Source organism: Lutra lutra, chromosome 8 (genome assembly GCF_902655055.1).
Source record: "Lutra lutra chromosome 8, mLutLut1.2, whole genome shotgun sequence".
Lineage (NCBI taxonomy): Eukaryota > Metazoa > Chordata > Mammalia > Carnivora > Mustelidae > Lutra > Lutra lutra.
In genome coordinates this window covers 11,909,268-11,935,337 of record NC_062285.1, presented here as the reverse complement: position 1 = coordinate 11,935,337, position 26,070 = coordinate 11,909,268, and the positions used below count along the sequence as shown (strand labels likewise).

The 26,070-nt window shown below is 37.0% G+C and overlaps 1 long non-coding RNA gene across 1 annotated transcript in view; it reads right to left on the bottom strand.

Annotated features, from left to right (window-relative positions):
- LOC125107859 (uncharacterized) overlaps positions 1-26,070 on the bottom strand; it is an 82,669-nt gene that overhangs the window by 49,950 nt on the left and 6,649 nt on the right. The window contains exon 2 of the long non-coding RNA XR_007129675.1: positions 2,405-2,479. This is a non-coding gene — a long non-coding RNA (uncharacterized LOC125107859). The remainder of the gene's footprint in view (positions 1-2,404; positions 2,480-26,070) is intronic.

The following is a 26,070-nucleotide window of genomic DNA, read 5'->3' as shown; positions in this document are numbered from 1 at the left end:
ACAATCAAGAATATTCTTCTTGGCAAGATTAACCTTCACAACTCAAGAAGAGATAGTTTTCCCAACAAAATAAAGGTAGCACTACACTGAACTTTCTAGAACTGTTAAGGGACTTCTTTAAGCGGTGGGGAGGAAAGGCCATAATTGGAAATAAGAAAATTAAAAAAAAAAAATCCCACTTAAAAAAAAACTAACAGTAAAGGTAAATGAATCAACCACTTATAAAGCTACTATGAAGATTAAGAGACAAAAGTAGTAAAATGGGGAGACAAACCATAAGTGATTCTTAATCTCACAAAACAAACTGGGGGTTGATGGGGGGAGGGGGGTTGGGTGGGTGGGGTTATGGACATTGGGGAGGGTATGTGCTATGGTGAGTGCTGTGAAGTATGTAAACCTGGCAATTCACAGACCTGTACCCCTGTGGATAAAAATATATGTTTATAAAAAATAAAATAAAAATAAATAAATAAATAAAAAATTTTAAAAAGTAGTAAAATGAACTACATATATCATAATGAGTTAAGGAATACACAAAATCAAAAATATGTAAAATATGACATCAAAACAAAATGGGGTGGGGAATAAAAACATACTACTTTTATTTTTATTTATTTTTTTTAAAGATTTTATTTATTTATTTGACAGAGAGATCACAAGCAGGCAGAGAGGCAGGCAGAGAGAGAGGAGGAAGCAGGCTCCCTGCTGAGCAGAGAGCCCAATGCGGGGCTCAATCCCAGGACTCTGAGATCATGACCTGAGCCGAAGGCAGCGGCTTAACCCACTGAGCCACCCAGGCGCCCCAAAAACATACTACTTTTAGAATGTGTTCAAACTTAAGTGACCATCAACTTAATATAAACTGTTACACACTGAAGTTGTTATATATGAACCTCATGGTAACCACAAACAAAACCCTATAATAGATATACAAAAAATAAACAGAAAAGAATTGAAACATAACAATAAGAAAGTCATCAAATTAACAAAGGAGAACAGCAAGAGAAGAGGTACTAAAAAAACAACCAGAAAACAATGAACAAAATGGCAATAAGTACATACCTATCAGTAATTACTTTACATATACATGAACTAAATGTTCCAATCAAAGATCTAGGGTAACTGAACAGGTAAAGAAGAAAAAACAAACAAACAAAACCCATCTATAGGCTGCCTATAAGAGACTAACTTCAGACCTAAAGATAAACACACACTGAAAGTCAAGGGATAGAAAAAGGTACTATATGCAAATGGAAACAAAAAGAAAGCTGGGATAGCGATACCAATTCAGACAAAATAGACTTTAAAACAAAGACTGTGACAAGACAAAGAAGAATGTTACATAATGATAAGGATATCAAACAAGAAACATAAGGACTGTAAATATCTATGCACCATCATGGGGGCACCTAAATATATAAAATAACTATGAAGAGATATAAAAGGAGAAATTGACAGTAATACAATCATAGTAGGAAACTTTAACACTCCACTTACAAAACAAAATGTCTCAGTGTCTCAATAAATTCAAGAAAACTCATCATCTTTTCTGAGCACAATGATACGAAACTAAAAATCAATAAAGAGGAAAAAAATACAAACACATAAAGGCTAAAAATATGTTACCAAACAACCACTGGGTCAACAAAGAAATCAAAGAGGAAATTAAAAAATACCTTGAGACATTGAAAATGCAAAGACAATGTTCCAAAATCTAACAGATTCAGCAAAAGCAGTTTTGAGAGGAATGTTCACAGCAACACAGGTCTACATCAGGAAACAAGGACGTCTAACATTCTTGGTCCTCATCATTAATGTCAATGATGTCCCCTTTGTGTCATTTTGAAAATGAAATACCTTTTATAATACTTCTGTATTATGAGTACTGCCTCATTGAGAACCACTGGTTTAGATGTCCTGTTACTGGATATCAAGACTGAATACAGTACAAAAGGCAAAATCTCCAAATCATTGGAGAGTGTAGAGTTTTGGTACTTCAGAGCATTAGTCATAATGATTGGGGAGGAAGCTAATTCTACTCTATATTTAACTTTATAACCATTCTAATATTCTGGAAGGAAGACTTTAATGATCCCTTTAATGAGAAAACAAACAAGTAATAGACTTTCAGGAAAAAAGCCTTGAATATTCACAATCAATTAATGTCAGAACTTGCTTTCTAACTTGGCTCTTACTCAATGTTGCAGATAATATTATCTTTTTAAAAGATAGTGAGAATAACAGAGTTCAGTTTAATAGCATGGTTCTAAATGATGTGCAGGCCAGCTCAGAAGAGTGTTGCTCACTCTGCTTTTGGCTCCAGCTAGTTAGAGGAAACAGCACTTCATGTCTTGGAGGATGGAGATCTGACACCATGAGGTGTTGTGCCATACTGGCACCTTACCTGGAATGTCAACAGGTCATTCCACTGTCCTATCAGGATGGCTGCCTCTCGGTGATGCAGTTCATGGTTCAGTATCTATAAAGCAATCAATGTGATAAATGTAAACAAACAGAGGATAAAAATCATGATCGTCTCAATAGATCAGAAAGAGCATTTGATAAAATTCAACATCCACTCATTATAAAAACTCAACAAAATGGGTATAGAGGGAAACAAACCTCAATAAAATCACAGCCATAAATGATAAACAAACAGCTAACATCATACTCAATTATGAAAAGGGGAAAGTTGTTCCTCTAAGATGAGGAACAAAACAAGGACGCCCACTCCCACCACTTTCATTCCACATAGTACTGGAAATCCTAGCCATAGCAATCAGATGAGAAAAAGAAATAAAAATGATCCAAATTGATATGACAAAGTGGTGAGAGCCTTGGTTTTCCTTTTTGCCTCATATATCTGACCCTTGAAGCTGAAGAATCTAGCAATCCAGAAACATCAATAAACAAAGGCAAAAAAAAAAAAAAAAAAAAAAAAGCTTCAACCTAAGCCTTCTCTCAACTGCCAACATAACAGGATAGGAGAAGCCTAGCAAGATAGAAACTTTTTAGATGATAACCACTCTACTCCAGCTAAACACCCTAGAAAAAACTATGGCTCCACTCCTGCCCATACCAACATAGTTCAAGGGAGGAGTCCTGACTTCTACACTCAGAAGGCTGAGTGCCCCAACACTCCTGCCAAGGTGTTGTCAGAAAAGGGGAGGGGCAAGATGGCAGAGAAGTAGGAGACCCTGTTTCAACTGGTCCCCTAAAGTGAGATAAATATCTATCAGAACACTCTGAACACCTTTGAAATCAGCCTGAGATATAAATTATACACTTCTGGATCTCTAAAGGGGCAGAAGACACCAGCGGAGAGGTAAAGTGGTGTTGGAACACTCAGACTGATATCAGAGGATAAACAGAAAGGGGAGGGAGCCACCAGAAGCAACCCATTGGAAAGTAATACCCCAGTATGAAAATGCCCTGTGGTTGGGGACCAGCATAAACTTGGGAGTCTGGTTAAAAGCACTCAAAAAGAGCAAAAGATCTCAAGGGGCAACTGGTGGAATCAGACAGTCATGGGCATGGACCTAAGCCCATGGTCCCAGGACGGTCGCCACTGACAACCACCCATGCCAGAGAGAGTCCAGCAAGGCCTCCAGCTCATGGTCCCTGAGCTCATGGCTTTCCCCTCCTTGCACCACCACTTGGGCTGGGGCACTCCCACCCGTGTCTGAGAGAGTCTGGCGTGAACTCTGGTTGGGGTCCTTCGGCCCACAGCCTTCTGCGACCTGCACCTCTTCCTGGGATGAGCACACCCAGTGTGGGCATGAACCCCAGGCAGCAGTCTCAGCAATGACAGCTACCTGGGTTCAGGTTCTCCTGGACCAATATCACTTGCAGTTTTAGTGGCATGGGGGTGCAGAGACAAGTGGGGGCCTCTGGCAACCACTGGGACAGTGGCTGGGGGTGTGCACTGCCTGTGGGAGGCTACGGTGTTAGTGGAGTTTTGCAGAGGGGGAGTCTCTATGCTCTGGACCACCCAGGGGGGGAGCAGACCAAGGATTCTCTCTGAGGTGGAGGTCTGGGTATGGACAGTTTACTTTCCATTAAACCGCCGAAAAATCGTAAAAAGCTGCAGTCTAGAGAACAAAAGCAATTCAAAATGTCTAGAGAACAAAAGCCTGAAAAACTTTTCCACAGAGCCAAGCCCCTTGATAGTGGGCAGGACAACTCAGCCCAAGCAGGACTAACTGAAAAACAATGCGGCAGGCCCCTCCCCCAGAAGACAAGTCAAAAGAACAAGAGGACAACCACCATGGGGTCCCATAAAACTGTCAACCCCCAACCCCCAACATCAGGGAAAAACAATATATTAAGATCCTGGTATTGCCCCCAAACCGGTATATTTCATAGATACAATTTTTCTTTCTTTTCCTTTTTTAAATTCATTCTCACTATTCTTGTTCTTTTTTTTAACCTACTTACCATTACAACTAGAGCTTTAATACAACATATTCCATAATAACTTCTTAACTTGAACTTTTTAAATACATATACCTAGTTTCTTTTTCTTTTCCTTCTTAATATATACATATAGATATAAGCTTCAAGGTAATCCCTTTTCCCTAGTCAATACTACCCCTATATATAAACCAGTTTTAATTTCCCTGTATCTCTGGAAAGTTGAGTCCTTTAACAAAGATAACAAGATACACCCCGGAAGAACTGAAATAACCTTCCTCGCCCACACTGAGGATTTATAACCACACTCCCATCTTATTCTTCTGTTAGTGTTTCTGTGTATTTGTTTTTATTCTGGTATTATATAAATCTTATTCTTGGGGTTCATTTTGGCTGGGTTTTTCTTTTTTTTCTTGTCTCTTATTTTTGTCAGTCTTTTTGTTTGTTCAGTTTTGTTTATGTACCTTATAAATCTTGCTCTTGGGGTTCATTTTGGCTGGGTTTCCTCTCTTTTTTTTTTTCTTTTTCTCTCTTTTTTCTTTTTTCTTTCTTTTTGGTGGTGACTCTGATTGCTCTGAAACTTTCCAGGGTGCACCTTGCCTGGATCATTGTTGATATATTCAGCTATACATCCCCTCAAACACCTCTCACCAAAATGACTAGAAGGAGGAACACCCAACAGAGGAAAAATTCAGAAACTGTGCCCTCTGCCCCATAACTATTGGATATGGACATAAACAGCATGTTGGAAAGGGAATTTGGGGTTACAATTATCGAGGCAATGGCTGGGTTGGAGAAAAACATTAATGACAACATGGAATCGATTAGGGCAGATGTGAAAGCTGCCTGAGAAAAAGTTAAAAATGCTATCAATGAGATCCAATCTAATCTAAATATACTCGAACAGCTAGGGTAACTGGAGGCAGAAGACAGAATTAGTGATCTAGAAGACAAACTGATAGAAAAGAAGGATCAGGAGGATGACTGGAACAAACAGCTTAGAAGCCATGAAAACAGAATTAGGAAAATAAATGTCACCATGAAATATTCCAACACCAGAATTATTGGGATCTCTGGGAGGGTGAGAAAGAGAGAAGACTAGAAAATATAGTTGAACAAATTCTGGCTGAAAATTTCCCTAATCTGGGGAATGGAACAAGTTTTCATGTCCTAGAGGCAGAAAGGGCACCCCCAAGATCAATGTCTAAAAAGACATCTAGACACTTAATTGTGAAATTCACAAATCATAATTTCAGACAGGAGGTCTTAAGGGCTAGGGGAAAGAGATTCCTTAAGTACAGGGGAAGGACCATCAGAATAACATCAGACCTGTCTACAGAAACCTACCAAGCCAGAAAGGGCTGGAAAGACATATGCAGGGCACTAAATGAGAAGAATATGCTGCCAAGAATACTTTAACCAGCAAGGCTGACATTCAAAATGGATGGAGAGATAAAGAGCTTCCAAGACTGGCAAAGTTTAAAAGGGTATGTGACCACCAAGCTGGCACTACAAGAAATATTGGGGGAGGGGGCGGTCTATAAAAGAAGAAAGAACCCAGGAGTAACAGAGACCAGAAATTTACAGAGATAATCTATAGAAACAAGGACTTCACAGGCAACATGATGTCAATAAAAACGTATCTTTCACTAATCATTCTCAACATGAATGGCCTAAATGCTCCCATAAAATGGCACAGGGTTGCAGACTGGATAAAATGACAGGACCCGTCCACATGCTGTCTACAAGAGACACATTTGAAACCTAAAGATACATCCAGACTGAAAGTGAAGGGATGGAGAACCATCTTTCATGCCAACAGGACTCCAAAGAAAGCTGGGGTAGTGATTCTCATATCAGACAAATTGGATTTTAACCTAAAGACTGTAGTCAGAGATACAGAAGGACACTACATCATCCTTAAAAGGTCATTCCACCAAGAAGATCTAGCAATTTAAATATTTATGCCCCCAATATGGGAGAAACCACCTACAAAAGCCAACTGTTAATCAAAATAAAGAGTCATATTGATATGACCACATTAATTGTAGGGAATCTGAACACGCCACTCTCAGTAATAGACAGATCATCCAAGCAGAAAATCAATAAAGAAACAAGAGCTTTGAATGACACATTGGACCAGATGGCCCTCATAGATATATACAGAACATTCCACCCTAAAACAACAGAATACCCATTCTTCTTGAGCACACATGAAACTTTCTCCAGAATAGAACGCATGCTGGGTCACAAATCAGGGCTCAACTGATACCAAAAGATTGAGATTATTCCCTGCATATTCTCAGACCACAATGCTTTGAAACTGGAACTCAACCACAAGAAAAAGCTTGGGAGAAATTCAAACACTTGGAAGCTAAAGACCATTCTGCTCAAGAATGTTTGGCTGACCCAGGAAATCAAAGAACAACTTAAACAATTCATGGAAACCAATGAGAAAGAAGACACAGTGGTCCAAAACCTATGGGATATGGCAAAGGCAGTCCTAAGGGGGAAATACATAGCCATCCAAGCCTCCCTCAAAAAAACTGAAAAAATCCCAAATACACCAACTCTCTTTACACCTTAATGAACTGGAAAATCAACAACAAATTAAGCCAACCCCATCACAAGAAGGGAAATAATCAAGATTAGAGCAGAGATCAATGAGTTAGAAACCAGAGATACAGTAGAACACATTGATAAAAGTGAAGCTGGTTCTTTAAAAGAACCAGTAAGATTGATAAACCACTGGCCAAAACTAACCCAAAAGAAAAGAGGACTCAAATTAATAAAATTATGAATAAAAGGGGAGAGATCACTACTAACACCAAGGAAATAGAAACAATCACCAGAAATTATTATCAACAGTTATATGCCAATAAATTAAGCAACCTAGAAGAAATGGATGCATTCCTGGAAACCTAAAAATTTCCAAGACTGAAACAGGAAGAAACTGACAACCTGAATAGACCAATATCTAGTAATAAGACTGAAGCAGTGATCAAAAACCTCCCAAAAAACAAGAGACCAGGCAGGACTTGATGGATTCTCTGGGGAATTCTACCAAACATTCAAAGAAGAAATAATACCTATTCTCCTGAAGTTGTTTCAAAAAATAAAACAGAAGGAAAACTTCCAGACTCTTTCTATGAAGCCAGCATTACCCTGATCCCAAAAAAAGGCAAAGACCCCATCAAAAAGGAGAATTTCAGACCAATATCCCTGATGAATATGGATGCCAAGATTTTCAATAAGATCCTAGTTAATAGGATCCAACACTACATTAAAAGATTATCCACATAACCAGGTGGGGTTTATCCCTGGGATGCAAGGGTGGTTCAACATTCACTTATCAATCAATGTGATAGAACAAATCAGTAAGAGAAGAGAGAAGAACCACATGGTCCTCTCAGTTGATGCAGAAAAAGCATTTGACAAAATACAGCATCCATTCCTTGATTAAAACTCTTCAAAGTAGGGATAGAGGGAACATTCCTCAACTTCACAAAATCTATCTATGAAAAACCCATAGCGAATATCATTCTCAATGGGGAAAAGCTGACAGCCTTCCTTTTGAGATCAGGAACATGATAAGGATGCCCACTCTTGCCACTGTTGTTCAAGAGAGTACTAGAAGTCCTAGCAACAGCAATCAGACAACAAAAAGAAATAAAATGTGTTCAAATTGGCAAAGAAGAAGTCAAACTCTCTCTCTTCGCAGAGAGAAGAGATGTGGAAAACCCAAAAGACTCCACCCCCAAACTACTAGAATTCATACAGCAATTCAGTAATGTGGCAGGATACAAAATCAATGCACAGAAATCAGTTGCCTTCTTATACACTAACAGTGAAAATATAGAAAGGGAAATTAGAGAATTGATTCCATTTACTATAGCACCAAGAACCATAAGACAAATTGGAATAAACCTAACCAAAGAGGTAAAGGATCTATACTCAAGGAACTACAGAACACTCATGAAAGAAACTGGAGAAAACACAAAAAGATGGAAAAGCATTCCATGCCCATGGATTGGAAGAATAAACATTGTTAAAATGTCTATACTATCTAGAACAATCTATACTTTCAATGCCATCCCAATCAAAATTCCACTGGCATTTTTCAAAGAGCTAGAACAAACAATCCTAAAATTTGTATGGAACCAGAAGAGACCCCGAATTGCTAAGGAAATGTTGAAAAAGAAAAAACTAGGGGCATCACATTGCCTGATTTCAATCTTTATTACAAAGCTCTGATCATCAAGAAAACATGGTACTGGCACAAAAACAGACACATAGACCAGTGGAACAGAATAGTGAGCCCAGATATGGACTCACAACTCTATGGTCAAATAATCTTCAACAAAGCAGGAAAAAATTATCTAGTGGAAAAAAGACAGTCTCTTCAATAAATAGTGCTGGGAAAATTGGACAGCTATGTGTAAAAGAATGAAACTCGACCATTCTCTTACATCATACACAAAGATAAACTCAAAATTGATAAAAGACCTCAACATGAGGCAGGAACCTATCAAAATCCTAGAGGAGAACATAGACAGTAACCTCTTCGACATGGCCACAGCAACTTCTTTCAAGACATGTCACTGAAGACAAAGGAAACAAAAGTGAAAATGAACTTTTGGGACTTCATCAAGATCAAAAGCTTCTGTATAGCAAAGGAAACAGTCAATAAAACAAAGAGGCAACCCACAGAATAGAAGATATTTGCAAATGACACTACAGACAAAGGGCTGATATCCAAGATCTATAAAGAACTCTTCAAACTCAACACTCAAAAAATAGATACTCATGTCAAAAATGGGCAGAAGACATGAATAGATACTTCTCCAAAGAAGACATCCAAATGGCTAACAGACACATGAAAAAATGTTCATCATTATTAGCCATCAGGGAGATTCAAATCAAAACCACATTGAGATACCATCTTACATCAGTTAGAATGGCCAAAATTAACAAGACAATAAACAACAAGTGTTGGAGAGGATGTGGAAAAAGGGGAACCCTCTTACACTGTTGGTGGGAATGCAAGTTGGTACAGCCACTTTGGAAAACAGTGTGGAGATTCCTTAAGAAACTAAAAATAGAGCTACCCTATGACCCTGCAATTACACTACTGGGTATTTAACCCAAAGATACAGATGTAGTGAAAAGAAGGGCCTTCTGCACCCCAATATTCATAGCAGCAATGGCCACAATCACCAACCTGTGGAAAGAACCAAGATGCCCTTCAAAAGATGAATGGTCAAAGAAGATATGGTCCATATATACAATGGAGTATTATGCCTCCATCAGAAATGATAAATACCCAACTTTTGTATCAACATGGATGGGACTGGAGGAGATTATGCTGAGTGAAGTAAGTCAAGCAAAGAGAATCAGTTATCATATAGTTTCACTTACTTGTGGAGCTTAAGGAATAACATGGAGGACATTAGGAGGAAGAAAGGAAAAGTGAATTGGGGGAATTGGGAGGGGGGGGTGGAGGAATGGGTGAGCCTGGTGTTGGGTATTAAGGAGGGCACGTATTGCATGGAGCATGGGATGTGGTGCATAAACAACGAATCTTGGAATACTGAAAAAATAAAATTAAATTAAGAAAAAGAAAAGAAAGGAAAGGAAAAGAAAAGGCTGAGTAGTGATCCAGGACTTTCTTTCCCATAAGCCAGTAATGAAGCCCAGGTGGTATCAGTGTGGATAATGTGTGAAGCCTGAACTTCCACCCCACAGTGGGAAGTAACATAGCACTCCTTTCCCTCCCGGCTAGGGTACGGTCAGGGGAGCTTAGTGGAGAGCTAGAATTTTCACCATTTTTTTAATGTAAACAAGGCCACCCCCGAGTTGTGTCTGTGGACACCATGTGGGAACTAGAACTCCCACCACACAGCATTATCCAGGAATAACTCATTGGGGACAATGGAGACTGCATGAGGAATCTGGGATTTCCACCTACATTTAACCACAATGAGGTAGTGCTACCCCATTCTCTGCCAGGTGAGAATGGCAGAAAAAAACCAATTAAATAGAAGGTTTAAAGAATATCCAGAATGTCTTTTATATTAAATGTCCAAGTTTTAATTAAAAAAATCATAATACCAAGAACCAAGAAGGTCTCAAACATAATGGAAAAACACAATCAACAGGTGACAACACTGAAGTGAAAGAGATGCTAGAATTATTGTCAGGTATTTCAAAGCAACCATGATAAAAATGCTTTGACAGCAAATACAAACATTCTGGAAACAAAAAATACAAAATCCAAGAAAGGAAATAAAAAGTCACAGAAATGTGACAGGATATACACAGAAAAATTGAACTGAAATATGAGAAATAAAATATAACCAAAAATATAAAGCTCAGTTGATAAATTCCACAATCAAATGGAGGGACAGAGGAAAGAATCAGCAAATGGGATGATAAAACAATAAAAAATAACCAATCTGAACAACAGAGAAAGTAGTATGGAAAAAAATGAAAAACTCTTCAGAGATTTTGGAACAACAGATCTAAATATAAGTTATTGGAATTCCAGAGAAGAAAAAGAAGGTGGAATTTTAAAAGTACTCAAACTTGGGGTGCTTGGGTGGCTCAGTGGGTTAAAGTCTCTGCCTTTGGCTCAGGTCATGATCCCAGGGTCCTGGGACCTAGCCCCACGTTGGGCTCTCTGCTCAGCAGGGAGCCTGCTTCCTCCTCTCTCTCTGCCTGCCTCTCTGCCTACTTGTGATCTCTGTCTGTCAAATAGATAAATAAAATCTTAAAAAAAAGTACTCAAACAAATAATGGCTCAAGCTCCCCAAATTTGTTAAGAGACATAATTCAAGAGTTAAGCAAACCATAAATAGGAAACAGCCACAGAAATCAATGCTAAGATGAAAACTAAAGACACATATATATATAAAACTAAAGACATATATATATAATATATATTTATATAATTATATATATATAATTACATAATATATAAAACTAAAGACAAATATATATATATACACACATTGTATATATATATATATGTGTGTGTGTGTGTGTATATATATATATCTTAAAGGCAATCAGAGGAAAACAAAACATTACTTACAGGGGGGCATCTGATTACAGCAACAGTACATTTCTCATCAGAAACTATGAGACCAGAAGGAAATGATAAATATTTTCCAAGTATTGAAAGAAAAGTACTGTCAACTCAAATCTTATACCCAGCAAAAATATAGTTCAGGAATTAAGGGGGAAACCAAGGTATTTTCAAATTAAAGAAAACTAAGAGAATTTGTCACAGGAGAGTTAATCTAAAAAAAAAAAATGTAGCTAAAAAATTTTCTCTAATTAGAATGAAACACTTAAAGAAAGAACTTTGGATCACTGGGAAGAAAGAAAAAACACAGTAAGCAAAGGTGTGGATATATAAATAGGCTTTTCTTATTGAGTTCTCTAAATGATATTTAGTGTTTAAAACAAAAATTATACCATTCTTTCATGTGTTTCTAAATGTATATAGAAAAAAAGAAAATGTATATAGAAAATACATAAGAAAATGAAATTATCTTAAAAGTAAAAAGATGTTAGGGAGGTGAAGAGTTTTTATATTTCACTTGAACTGGTATATTGTTGGCATCAGCAGACTGTGATAACTTATGCATATATAACATATTACCTAGGACAACAACTAAAAACCCATACAGATACACTCAAAAATCCTATAGATAAATTAAAATGAAATTATAAAACACATTCAAATAACTTACAGGAAGGTCAGAAAAAGCAGAGAGGACTGAAAAAAAACATGACCTAACTATATTCTGTCAACAAAAATTCACTTCAGTACATGTAATGATATAGGTAGAATGAAAATGAAAGAATGGAAAAAGGTATATCATACAAATATTAATTAAATGACAGCAGAGTGGCTTAATTAATATCAGATAAAGTAGACTTCAGGGCAAAGAAAATTTTAGCAGGGACGGAGAAGGATATTACATAATGATAAAAAGATCAATCCACCAAGAAGATCTAACAATCCAAAATATGTCTGACCCAAAAAAACAGGACTCTGGTAACGTCAAACTAAAACAGCTGAAAGAAGTAGACAACTCCACAACTACAGTTGGAGACTTCAAAGTCCCTCTCCCAACAACTGATAGAATAACTAGACACAGAAGTTAGAGAACTGAAAATACTACCAAACACCAGGATATAATCCATATTTTTAGAGTATTCCCACCCAACAATATCAGAATACACATTCTTTTTAAGCACCCATGAAACATATACCAAGACAGATCACATCCTGAGCTATCAAACAAACTTAAACAAATTTCAAAAAATTAAAATCATAAAAATATATTCTTATCACAATGGAATCAAAACAGAAATCAGTAACAAAAAGATAACTAGAAAATCTCCAAAAACTTAAGACTAAACAACACATTTCTAAACGAACTAAAGAAAATACATTGAACTGAATGAAAATAAAAATACACTATAACAAAACATGTGGGATGCAACTGAAGTAGTGCAAGAGGGAAATACGTATCACTTAATGCATATGTTAGAAAAAAGGGAAAATCTCAAATTAATAATCTAATATTTTGCTTTAAGAACTAAACAAAGAAGAGGAAAGGAAACCCAAAGCAAATACAAGGAGGTAAATAATAGTTTGTTTTTTTTTAAATAATAAACTTTAAAGAGAAATCACTAAAATTGGAAACAAAAAATATATAAAGAAAAGCAAATAATTTTAGTAAGATCAATAGTAATCTTTGAAAAGGTCAATAAAACCGACGAAAGGTAAAAAAGAGTAAAGACACGAGTTAATAATGTGAGGAATGAAATAGGAAGCTATCACCATAGGCCCTCCAGACATCAACAGGATAATAAAGGAACACTATGAATAATTTTACATATGTAAATTTGACAAGTTAGGTAAATCAATTCTTCAAAAACCAAAAATGCAATTCATCAATTATTAAATAGACAATTGAGGTACAGCTGGGTGTCTCAGTCAATTAAGCATCCAACTCTTGATTTCAGCTCAGGTTATGATCTCAGGGTTGTGAGATTGAGCCTCAAGCTCCATGCTGGGCATGGAGTTTGCTTAAGAATCTCTCTACCTCGCCCTTTGCCACTACCCCCCCCTCTCTAAAAAAGAGTAGACAATTGAGTATCCCTTATAACTATTAAGAGAATGGAATTCAAAATTTAAAACTGTCAAGAAAGAAATCTCTGGACCCAGATCATTTCACTAAAAAATGTTGTAAAACATGGGACACCTGGGTGGCTCAGTTGGTTGGACTGCCGCCTTCGGCTCAGGTCATGATCCTGGAGTTCCGGGATTGAGTCCCGCATCGGGCTCCCAGCTCCAAGGGGAGTCTGCTTCTCCCTCTGACCTTCTCCTTGCTCATGCTCTCTCTCACTGTCTCTCTCTCAAATAAATAAATAAAATCTTTAAAAAAAAATGTTGTAAAACACTAATACCAATGGTACAAATCTCTTCCAAAAAAAAAAAAAAAAGAGGGAACACTTGCCAATTCACTGTATTAATCTCTTATTATACCTTGATATCAAAACCAGATAAAGTCAATTAAATACTACAGAGGAGTATCTCTTATGAATATAGACAAAAATCTTTAATTATTTGAGCAACATATAAAAATACATGTACACATGACCAAGTGGCATTTATTTCAAGGATTCAAGGTTGGTTCAATCTTCACAAATCAATGTACCACCACATTAATAGACTAAAATAGAAAACTCACATGATCATATCAACTAATGTAGAAAAAGTATCTGATTAAATTCCACAGCCATTTATGATAAAAATCTCTCAGAAACATAAGAGAGGGGGAACATCCTAACAATAAAGATTGATATAAAAACTTCATTTAACATCACAGTTAATGAAAAAAGAGTGAATTTTTTCCTCTAAGATCTGGAACCATGCAAGGATATCTGCTCTGGTGATTCATTCAACATAGTGCTGGCAGTTCTGTTCAGTGCAGTAAGACAAAAAAAGGAAACAAAAGAGGTACAAATGTAAAGGGAAAAAATAAAGCAGTCTCTATTTACAGATGACATGACTGTCTGCACAGAATATCCCCAGGATTCTATGAAAGAACCAGAACAACCAAAGGGATTCATAAATGACACAGGTTATAAGAGAAAGAAGAAATATTATGATCATTTCTATATACCACCAATGAACATGTAAACACAATAATTAAGATTCCAATGCCATTTAGAGTCAATATATTAGATACTTAGGTGTAAATCTTTCAAAACTGGTACAGTATTGGTATGTCAAAAACTATACAACACTGATGAAAGAAATAAAAAATAATCTAAAAGTAGAGAAACATATCAGGTTCATGGATTCAAGACTCAACATAATAAAGATGTCAGTTATTTCTTAAATTGAGATACAGGTTTAATGCAAAGTCTTTCCAAAATTCCAGCAAGACTTTTTGTAACTATAGACAAAATATTACAAAATTTATAAGGAAAGTCAAGGAATTTAAACAACTGACTTCTTTTTGGAAAAAGAAGAATAAAGCATTAATAATTACTCTACCTGGTTTAGAACTTATTTTAGAGTTATGGTGATCAAGACTGTATGGTAGTTTTGGAAGGACAGACACATAAACTTATGGTATAAAATAAAGAACTCAGAAATAGACATAAAAATATGCACAACTGATTTTAGAGAAAATTTAAAAAGCAATTCAATTAAGGAAAGATAAGCTTTTTAACAAAAGGTGCTAGAACAGCTGGACATTATGGGCAAAAGAAAAGAAAAAGAGAAAAAAAGAAAAAAACCTTGACCTAAATCTTATACTTCACACTGATCAAAATGGATCAGTCTTTAATGTAAAATATGAAACTACATACACATTTAGAGGAAAAAAATAGGATAATCATGAGTTCTCTGGTGAGTTCTTAGACTTGACACCAAAACCATGACCCCTAAAATGAAATTGGGCAAAGTGGATTTCACTTTCTAATTTTAAATTTCTAATTTTAAATTAGAATTCTAGGGGCGCCTGGGTGGCTCAGTGGGTTAAGCCGCTGCCTTCGGCTCAGGTCATGATCTCAGGGTCCTGGGATCAAGTCCCGCATCGGGCTCTTTGCTCGGCAGGGAGCCTGCTTCCCTCTCTCCCTCTCTGCCTGCCTCTTTGTCTACTTGTGATCTCTCTCTGTCAAATAAATAAATAAAATCTTAAAAAAAATAAAAAAATAAATTAGATTTCTAATTTTAAATTTGAAAATTTGCTCTATATAAGACCCCACTAAGAGTATAAAAAAAGTTACAAGAGTGGGAGATGATTTTTGCAAGCGACATAACTGACAAATGACTAGTGTCTTGAATGCGTAAAGAATTCTCAAAATTCAACAGTAAAAAAATTAAAAACAACCAAAGGCATCATCTAGAAAATAATTCATAAGTTGAACTTTATCAAAAACTTCTGTTCTGCAAAAGACACTGACAAAAAAATGAGGAGATAAACCACTGGCTGGAAGAAAGTATTTAAAAGATTTATCTGGTAATGGGCTATTATTCAAAATGTGTAAGAAACTTAAAACTGAAAAATAAGAAACTGAAAAACCTGATTTAAAAAATGGGCAAATTCCTGAACAGACACCTCACCAAAGAAGATACAGAGATAATAAATAAGCATATGAAAAAATGCTCCTTTTATAATAAGTGATAAGGGAATTGCAAATTAGAATAACAATGAGATACAACTAACTACCTCTTAGAATAATTGGCATTCAAAACATTGACACCACCAATCCCTAGGAAAACCAGACGTTGGCAAGGATATGGAGCAACAAGAACATTCATTCACTGCTGATGAGAATGCAAAATGACAGAGGCACTTTGAAAGACAGTTGGGCGTTTCTTACAAAACTAAACTCCTACCATATGCTCCAACAAACATACTCTTCGGTATTTACCCAAATGAATTGAAAACTAATGTCACACAGAAACTGTCACACAGGTATTTATAGCAGTTCAGTTCATAACTGCCAAGACTTGGAAGAAACCAAGATCTCCTTCAGCAGGCAAATGAACAAACTGTGGTACACCCAGACAATGGAATGCTATTCAGTGATAAAAAGAAATAAGTTATCAATTCATAAAAAGACATGAGGAAACTTAACAGCATATTACTAAATGAAAGATACAAACCTGAAAAGGCTACATACTGTATGATCCCAACTATATGACTTTCTGGAAAAAGCAAAACTATGGAGAGAGTTAAAAAAAAAAAATCCATGGTAAGCAGGGAGGAAGGGTTGAGTAGGCGGAGCACCGAGGACTTTCAGGACACTGAAACTACTTTATATGATACCGTAATGTGCATACACATCATTATACATACATTTGTTGAAAGCCATAGAATTTACACCAGGTCTAAACCTTGGACTTTGTAGACTATGGCTTTTGGGTAATTATGATGCATCAATGTAGGTTCACTCATTGTAATAAATGTACCCCGCTTTTGGAAGATGTTGATACTGGGGGAGCCTGGGCATGTGTAGCAGCAAGGAATATAGAAGAACTCTCTGTATTTTCTGCTTGATTTCATTTTGAACCTAAAACTCCTCTAAAAATAAAGTCTATAAAAAATTTAAATTTTTAAATTAAAAAATTTAATCCCAAACAATTCAAATATGAAATGGGCAATTGATATGAAGTGATATTTCACCCAAGAGGACATATAAAGGACAAAAAAATGAAAAAAAATTACCTCATTAGCCAATGCAAATAGAAATGAAAACCACATGAGATATCATTACATACCCATCAGAATGACTAAAATAAAAGAGAGTGACGATATCAAACACTGGTGAGGATACAGAGAAAATGGATTATCCATATATTGCTGATAGGAATGTAAAATGGTACAATTGTTTTGAAAGACAGTTTGGCAGTTTACAGAATAAATGTGCAATTACCATACAAACAAGCAATTGCATTCCTGGACATTTATCCCTGAAAAATGCAGACTATAGTTTTAAAGGAAAATTGTATAAAGGGTACCTAAAATTTCCCTATTTCTTATAAGCACTTGTAAATCTACAGTTATGTCAAAAATGTAAAGACTACATAAAGCAATAAAACTGTTGATGCATTTATAATACATAAAACCTTAACTTATATGACAACAATAGCATGAAGGAGGGAAGAGACAGAAGTATATTAGCTGGTATTAACCTGAGCTAGATTGTTTTATTTTTTTTTAAAGATTTTATTTATTTATTTGACAGAGAGAGATCACAAGTAGACGGAGAGGCAGGCAGAGAGAGAGAGAGAGAGAGGGAAGCAGGCTCCCTGCTGAGCAGCCTGATGCGGGACTCGATCCCAGGACCCTGAGATCATGACCTGAGCCGAAGGCAGCGGCTTAATCCACTGAGCCACCCAGGCGCCCCAGCTAGATTGTTTTAAATTGAGATATTAATTGTAATCCCTAGGAAAACCAAAAAGAAAATAAGTGGAAAAGTCTACTAAAAGAATTACATGGAAATTAAAATGGTATACTAGAAAACAGTTATTTAAAATTAAAGAGGGACTACTGGAGAAATAGAGAAATAGAAGAGACATAAGACATTTAAAAGAAAAATAGCAAAATGGCAGATAAAAATCCTACTTTAGCCAACATGCTAAATATACTTGCCCCAGTGATTGGCTTAGTGATGGATACAAGACCCCGGCTGAACAAATATGGAGGTTAACATATTCAATGATTGAGGAGTTCACTCTCCCACTGGCATAGACAAAGGATGACTTGGCTGATGCTGGCCCTCATCTGGTGAGCTCAAGTAGAGCCAATCTAAGGATGTCGCTTGCTGACGTAAGAAAATGGATAACAGGGAAAAATAAACTAATTTTTGGCTGACATTGTTGAGCCTCCAAGGCTCCCAGTATTAGAACATAAATTACCTCTGAGTAGATAAACAAGACAAATTTGGTCTGCAAGAGCATGGCTTTGCTATTAGAGGCTCCTTCATGTAAATAAAATGGCACCCCCTTCTCCAAATAGATCCAACTCCATGCCTGAGTAGGTAACCTGAACTCGGATCCCACTTACCTCCTTGTCCATGCTATTTTGAGCAGTGCACAATCTACACAACTATATACTGGATCTCTGAGATTTGCCTGAAATGTGCTCATTCTCTGAGTTTTTATTTTTTTTTTTTTGTTTTGTTTTCTAAAACATAGTTAACATACAATGTTACATTAGTTTCATCCTCTGGAGTTTTTTTTTTTTTTTACATGAACCAATATATCTTCTTTGTTGATTAACCCATTTGAGTAAGTCTCTTCTATTACTTGCAATCAAAAGTATAACTCACACAGAATTTATCGTAAAATGGGATGTTACACAGAATAAATTCTAAAATGTAGAACAGATGAGCTGAGAAGGTAGGCTAGAAGTTAATGAGGATGATTCAATCTATCCCAAACAGGGAAGTTGGCAACATTTTTATGTTGCAACTGGCTAAAATATTTCCTACTGTGCTTTGGGACTTTGAGCACATTTCTACAAGGCTACAGCAGTAACACATCTTGTAAAAAACCAATGAATTCTGTTACGCTGAAAAGAAATTAATTTAAAAATAAATATATAAATAAATAAATATTAAAAATTAAAAATAATAAATGAATGAATGAATGAATTGGGATTTTGGAGATTTTGAAAATATATTCCAGGCTAAAATATTTTCTAGTGTACTTTGGGACTCTGAGCACATTTCTACAAGGCTTATAGCAGTAACACATCTGGTAAAAAATAAATAAATAAAAATTTAAAATTAAAAATAATAAATGAATGAATGAATGAATCGGGATTTTGGAGTTTTTGAAAATATACTCCAACTTTTAGTTAGGTCTTATGTGAATGATACAAGCTTAGGCTGCAAGTAAGCCTTTCTGAAAATAGAGAAGAAATATAAAATAATAGTTGCTGTGTTACCCAACCTCTGCTGAACTGATTGTTTAGTCAATTAATACATTCCATTCTTCTATAAAATGTCCTGACAGAAGCCTGTAGTCCTCAGAATGTTCGTGGCTATGGGTGTTGCCCTTAACCCACCAACCATAGCTGTTCCTACCAATTGAGTTTTACCGCTACCTAGTTTGTCTCTTTTCCTAAACTTATTTATGCCAGTTACACTTATTGCAATTACGTACTTTAATTAAGTATTATAGAATTACAGAAACCAATGAACTATAAATATGACAACAGATGGGCTTTTTTTTCTCTCCCAATGAAAACTAAATTAAATACTTTGGAATGACTTGATAAAAGTCAATTGCTTAAAAATTGCATTCAAGCTTTAAGAATTGGGGGAAATTGTAAAATTTAAAAGGATTTTTCTCTCATATACTTTACAAGGTTCTTGTGGAATTCTCATTCTACTTAAAAAAGAAAGTGTAAATCTTAGATGTCTCAATGCATTATGGATTAAGTTTATATGAGAAAAACCCCACTTGAAGAAAAGACCTTGGCCTCACACCAAAGAATTAGTGAATGGATGAGTGAAAATAAAGTGTTTATAATATTTATTATCCTTTTATATTTCCTTTTGAATTTAAATTGACCAATAAGCAGTTCTACCATGATGGTTAAGAGATTTCTTCCGCTTACTTGGCCAGGAGATAGTGTTCTATGGACCTGGCTATCCATAGGGTCTGGCAGCCTGATAATCTGAAGCTTTTCAAGGTTAGGAAAGCTTAATTGTCCTTCACAAGCTGAAATTGGTGCCAGAGAAAACAGGAAGGTGGGAATTTCCTATAAAAGCAAATAAGCTTGGGCCTGAACACCCTCACCTCCTATATACATTTCAAACACCTTAGGTTATATATCAGATGAATGGGATAAAACCCAACATTTTTAAGGAAATTGTATTTCCAAAGAAGCCCCAGCCTGGCCAATAAATGATGACCTTAAGATCTGGTGTTCGGGGAAGAGCTCTCTCTTTGTGGGCATGCCACTGGTGATCATAATACAGCCATGACACCAACAAGGGGAAGGCAGGGTACTGGGGGACCTCACTGGGCTGTAGATCAAGACTTGCCTGAAGTTTACCCTGAGCCTTCTTTTTTACTTATATATGCCAACTGAGGTCCTTTACCGTTTGGATTTAGTTTTCTGTTTGTTTCCAAACAAATACAAAGAACAACCTTTTGACTGGGGAAATGGGGGGAGGCAGTGTCTACAAGTGGATTAAAAAGCTGGGGGAAATTGGAAGGGGAGGTGAACAATGAGAGACTATGGACTCTGAAAAACAATCTGAAGGGTTTGAAGAGGTGGGGTGGTGGGAGGTTGGGGGAACCAGGTGGTGGGTATCAGAGAGGGCACGGATTGCATGGAGCACTGGGTGTGGTACAAAAACAATGAATACTGTTATGCTGAAAATAAATTTTAAAAAATGATTAAAAAATTTAAAAAAAGTTCAAACAGATAAAATACATTTCTTCTTTAGAGGATTTTTGAGGAATGCAAGTTGTTTTTTTTGTTTTGTTTTGTTTCTTAGTTGTATTTTTTGCCCCACATACTGACATTTCCAGAGATGTTTTCATGCTCAATTGATCTCTTAGTGCTCCTCAAATGTTGGTGCCATGGACAACTGCCCAGCTGGACTTCCACTTAACCTGCCTCTGATGTTGTTATAAAGCGTGCTCTACCCAAAGGCCAGTGGATGCATTACAGCAGGACACCCAGACTACAAGTCAAATGGGTCCTTTAAAAAATGTGTATGGCCAAACTGAAATACTGCTTTAAGTAATGCAGCAGAGCAATACTATCAAGACACAAGGAACAGTCAGGGCTGAACATACTTGCTTTGAGCAAAGGTACTGTGCAGCAGGAGAGTTCTGTGATCACAAGGGTGTGAAGCAGGTCCCTCCCAATGGGACGTTCTCACCTGAACATAAGGAAGGGTGTCCTTCTGCTAATGTACACAACGTTTGTGCTGGTCCCAAGCCCATTTTCTCTGGGATCCATTCCTCAGTCCTCCTCTGCTCTGCACTGCAAGAAGGGTGAACCCTGCAGACTGGTCCCCAGGCTGGGAAAGGTCAGTGAGGACCCTCACAGGAAATAGCGGGAGGGAAGAGGGAGAAGCCAAGTATTTCTGCAGCTCCCTATCTGTCCCTGGCAACATCTGACACCATAGCTGAGGCATTTCCAGCTCCCCTGTGATCACCGTCATCCTTTGCCTCCTCAGGTTGGTCCAGGGGTAATTGTGGCCTCCTGACAGTGTTAATCTACAGGTTGTGTCCCAGTCTGCAGTTGGGCATTTCAGCTCTGCCTTCCCCTGGGTGACCAGTCTCCTGCATCAGGCTCTCTGTTTTGTTTTTTTTTAAAGATTTTATTTATTTATTTGTCAGAGAGAGAGAGAGAGTGAGCACAGGCAGACAGAGTGGTAGAGGGAGAAGCAGGCTCCCTACGGAGCAAGGAGCCCGACACGGGACTCGATCCCACGATCCTGGGATCATGACCTGAGCCGAAGGCAGCTGCCTAACCAACTGAGCCACCCAGGCATCCCAGGCTCTCTGTTTTAAATATGCAGGTGATTACCTTCCCTGAGAAGACAGAAATAATATAGAACTCAAAGCCCCGGGACAAAGCTTCAGAAGGATGGGTCCAAAATATACTGTCCTGTTGCTCTCCCATAGCTAAAGGATTTTGGTCTATTTGTTTCACATTTAATAAGTGCTCATGTTATTTCTCCCCTTCCCATTCTCAACATTTCTTCTATTTATGACTTAAAGTTACACTTGAACTTATAAATGGACTTTGTTTTCTAGTTATTACATCTTGGCATAATACTTTCCAAACACCATTTTATTATGTTCCACACTTAAAAAGCCACCTGGATATTCTCCCTTTCTAGTCTTTTTGTTAAACTATCTTTAAGCCCCCTTGCGTGTTTTTGTAATGTGTAACGCAGACTCTGTTACCATAGAAAAGTTTCAAAAGACTTGTGCAGCTGGGAAGTTTTTGATGATTTCATTTTATAAGTCCTTTGGAATGAACATGGGCATTAAGAGGCACAATGAATACAATATCAGTTTAACAAGATTTGAGTGGCCTTATTTTTACAGAGAAGTTAACATTTCTAGACATTGCGATTCCACCAGTGGCTTTCTCCATAATGTTTTAAAAATGGAATTTAGCAGACATATAAAACGGAAAAAAATAGAAGAGCTGTCATAAATCTTTTTTACTAAAGTGTTTTGCGATTGCTTCAGAAAGAAACAAGATGAGAAAGTCCAGGTGCTATTTGTTAAAGTACAGGGCTGATGTTTCAGCATCTCAAAGGGATATAATGAAAGAAACTAAAGAACACAGGTCACATGTTTGACGGTAACTCACCAGAGAAATCAGGTCCATCTGGCTTCTCCACAAGACACAGGAATGTATGAAGCCAAAGCAACGAAAAGTGCACAGCGTGGCAGAATACACCAGACCCTCCCTCTGTGGCAGGTCCCAGTCTGCCCCCATCCTGGCCATGGTACTGCCCCATGTGGGTCACAACAGGGGAACAGGAGGGCGGGCTATGGAGGTGGATCTGCTTACTTTTATGACAACCTGCTGTGGCAATCACATCAGCCACTTGACTGACAGCATCTCCTAAAAGGAAACCACTTGGCCATCTCACTTGGGCTGGGAAGGTTAGGAAGATCTCTTAAAAGCACTGCTTCCTCCTCTGCGTTCTGTAAGCTGATAAACACCCAGAGACTTCGTCGTTGAGTCTGCCTTTGGACCAACACTACTTCTCCATTGACATCTTTTCTTTTTAGGGTCTTTGGTTTAGTAGACAGCTTGCCCTTCACCCTCTGAAAACTGAAAGACTGTTTCATATCCTGACTTTTTAAAAGACAATATACTTTTAGAGCTTTCATATATCAGTCTATATGCTCTTTCTCACTCTTTTTAAAAGATGTGTCATAGCCCTTAACATGGATATACTGTATTTGTTTAAACCAGTGTCATATTGAAAAAGAAAGACTACAATACTTTCTCCCCAAGGTGTTGTTTTCCCAAAATGTAGCTTTATTTATTGAATTTCATGCCTTATTGAACTTTCTATGTACTGCCTTAAGTAAAGAGCTAAGTTAATTACTTTTGCAAAGGAAAATACAGAATTGACTAGATTGCAAAGGAAAATATAGAACTGACTAGACTGCCAAATAATAAATGAATCATGTTAAATATCTGTATCATAAGTAGTACTAGAAGTGGTCTCTAATAAATATTTAGCATAGATCATGAAAAGATTTTTAAAAAGAAAACTATGATCCTCTTCATGATACATAAACAGCTATGTGTTCCACACACAAAACTTAATGTGACTTACACATCTGTTATAAAATTCAGGGCCAGTTATAGAAGTTAACTTTCCAGTTTTACTAAGAATAGGACATATTTTAAAACAGGACTCTGCTGGGAAGCTAGAGATTTCACCTAGTGGTAGACTACAAGGTAAGGCCTTCTTTCTCTCTTCTTTCAATGTTAGTATATCTCTGGTCTTCTAGGATGCTGGGAGAAATGTATACCCATGGAGTTCCCTCTAACCTTGGTATGCTGGTATAATTCCTACTCTTTTTTTTTTTTAATTTTTTAAATTTATTTTCAGCATAACAGTATTCATTGTTTTTGCACCATACCCAGTGCTCCATGCAATCCGTGCCCTCTCCAATACCCACCACCTGGTTCCCCCAACCTCCCACCCCCGCCCCTTCAAAACCCTCAGATTGTTTTTCAGAGTCCATAGTCTCTCATGGTTCACCTCCCAATTTCCCTCAACTCCCTTTACCTCTCTATCTCCCCTTGTCCTCCATGCTATTTGTTATGCTCCACAAATCAGTGAAACCATATGATAATTGACTATCTCTGCTTGACTTATTTCACTCAGCATAATCTCTTCCAGTCCTGTCCATGTTGCTACAAAAGTTGGGGATTCATCCTTTCTGATGGAGGCATAATACTCCATAGTGTATATGGACCACATCTTCCTTATCCATTTGTCCGTTGAAGGGTATCTTGGTTCTTTCCACAGTTTGGCGACCGTGGCCATTGCTGCTATAAACATTGGGGTACAGATGGCCCTTCTTTTCACTACATCTGTATCTTTGGGGTAAATACCCAGTAGTGCAATTGCAGGGTCATAGGGAAGCTCTATTTTTAATTTCTTGAGGAATCTCCACACTGTACTCCAAAGTGGCTGCACCAACTTGCATTCCCAGCAACAATGCGAGAGGGTTCCCCTTTCTCCACATCCCCTCCAACACATGTTGTTTCCTGTCTTGCTAATTTTGGCCATTCTAAGTGGTGTAAGGTGGTATCTCAATGTGGTTTTAATTTGAATCTCCCCGATGGCTAGTGATGATGAACATTTTTTCATGTGTCTGATAGCTATTTGTATGTCTTCATTGGAGAAGTCATATCTTCTGCCCATTTTTTGATATGATTGTCTGTTTTGTGTGTGTTGAGTTTGAGGAATTCTTTATAGATCCTGGATATCAACCTTTTGTCTGTACTGTCATTTGCAAATATCTTCTCCCATTCCGTGGGTTGCCTCTTTGTTTTCTTGACTGTTTCCTTTGCTGTGCAGAAGCTTCTGATTTTGATGAAGTCCCAAAAGTTTATGTTCGCTTTTGTTTCCTTTGTCTTTGGAGACATATCTTGAAAGAAGTTGCTGTGGCTGATATCGAAGTGGTTATTGACTATGTTCTCCTCTAGGATTCTGATGGATTCCTGTCTCACGTTGAGGTCTTTTATCCATTTTGAGTTTATCTTTGTGTACGGTGTAAGAGAATGGTCGAGTTTCATTCTTCCTACTCTTGACTTAACCTGATTCCTACACAGATATTCCTGAATTCTTCTTCCGTTTGCTGTGTTGTCTTCCATTTTGAACTTGCTCTCTTCTGGCCATGGCTGATGATACTTTGCACTCCAATTCCAGGGTTTGACTGATAATTTAGGTAGGTAACTTTGACTGGCTCAGGTTCCAAATAACCTGATTATAGCAATTTAGTAGAAAGACTCTAGTACATCACTTTTAACATACCAGCCAAATAGCTTTAATTTACTGAGGAAGTTCCAGGTTTATAGTTCTTATTAATCAGTACCTTGAGAAAGCCAATTATGTATAATCATTTGTTCTTGCAGGGCAGTTACATAAGATTTGTGAATGAAAATTCAGTATCACCTCCTCCCACCCTGTCTTATTTAATTCATTTTGAATGGCTGAATGAATATGAGGTTTAAAAAATAAAAACTTTTGTCACCTTACATTATATGTTGTAGAAACAATTAGAAAGAATACTCAGTATTAAACACTAAAGAATGTTTTAACTGATTTAATCAGATATTCAGCAAAATACAAAATTGTGGACTTTGTTGTCATCCCCTTAACTTTTGCATCAATCCTGAATCATATGAACTTAAGTTTGTTTGGCATGTTTATTGGCAAGTTCTTTGGGAAAATCCTGAGAAATATAATTTCTAAGTCATGCTGATTCTTAACTCTGAGGCTTAACCAACTTTACTTCTCAAAGTATAGGCTTGATTTTTAAGACAATTTGCACATTCCTCCTCTAAACGCTTATATAACTTGAGTTTGTGAAGTCCT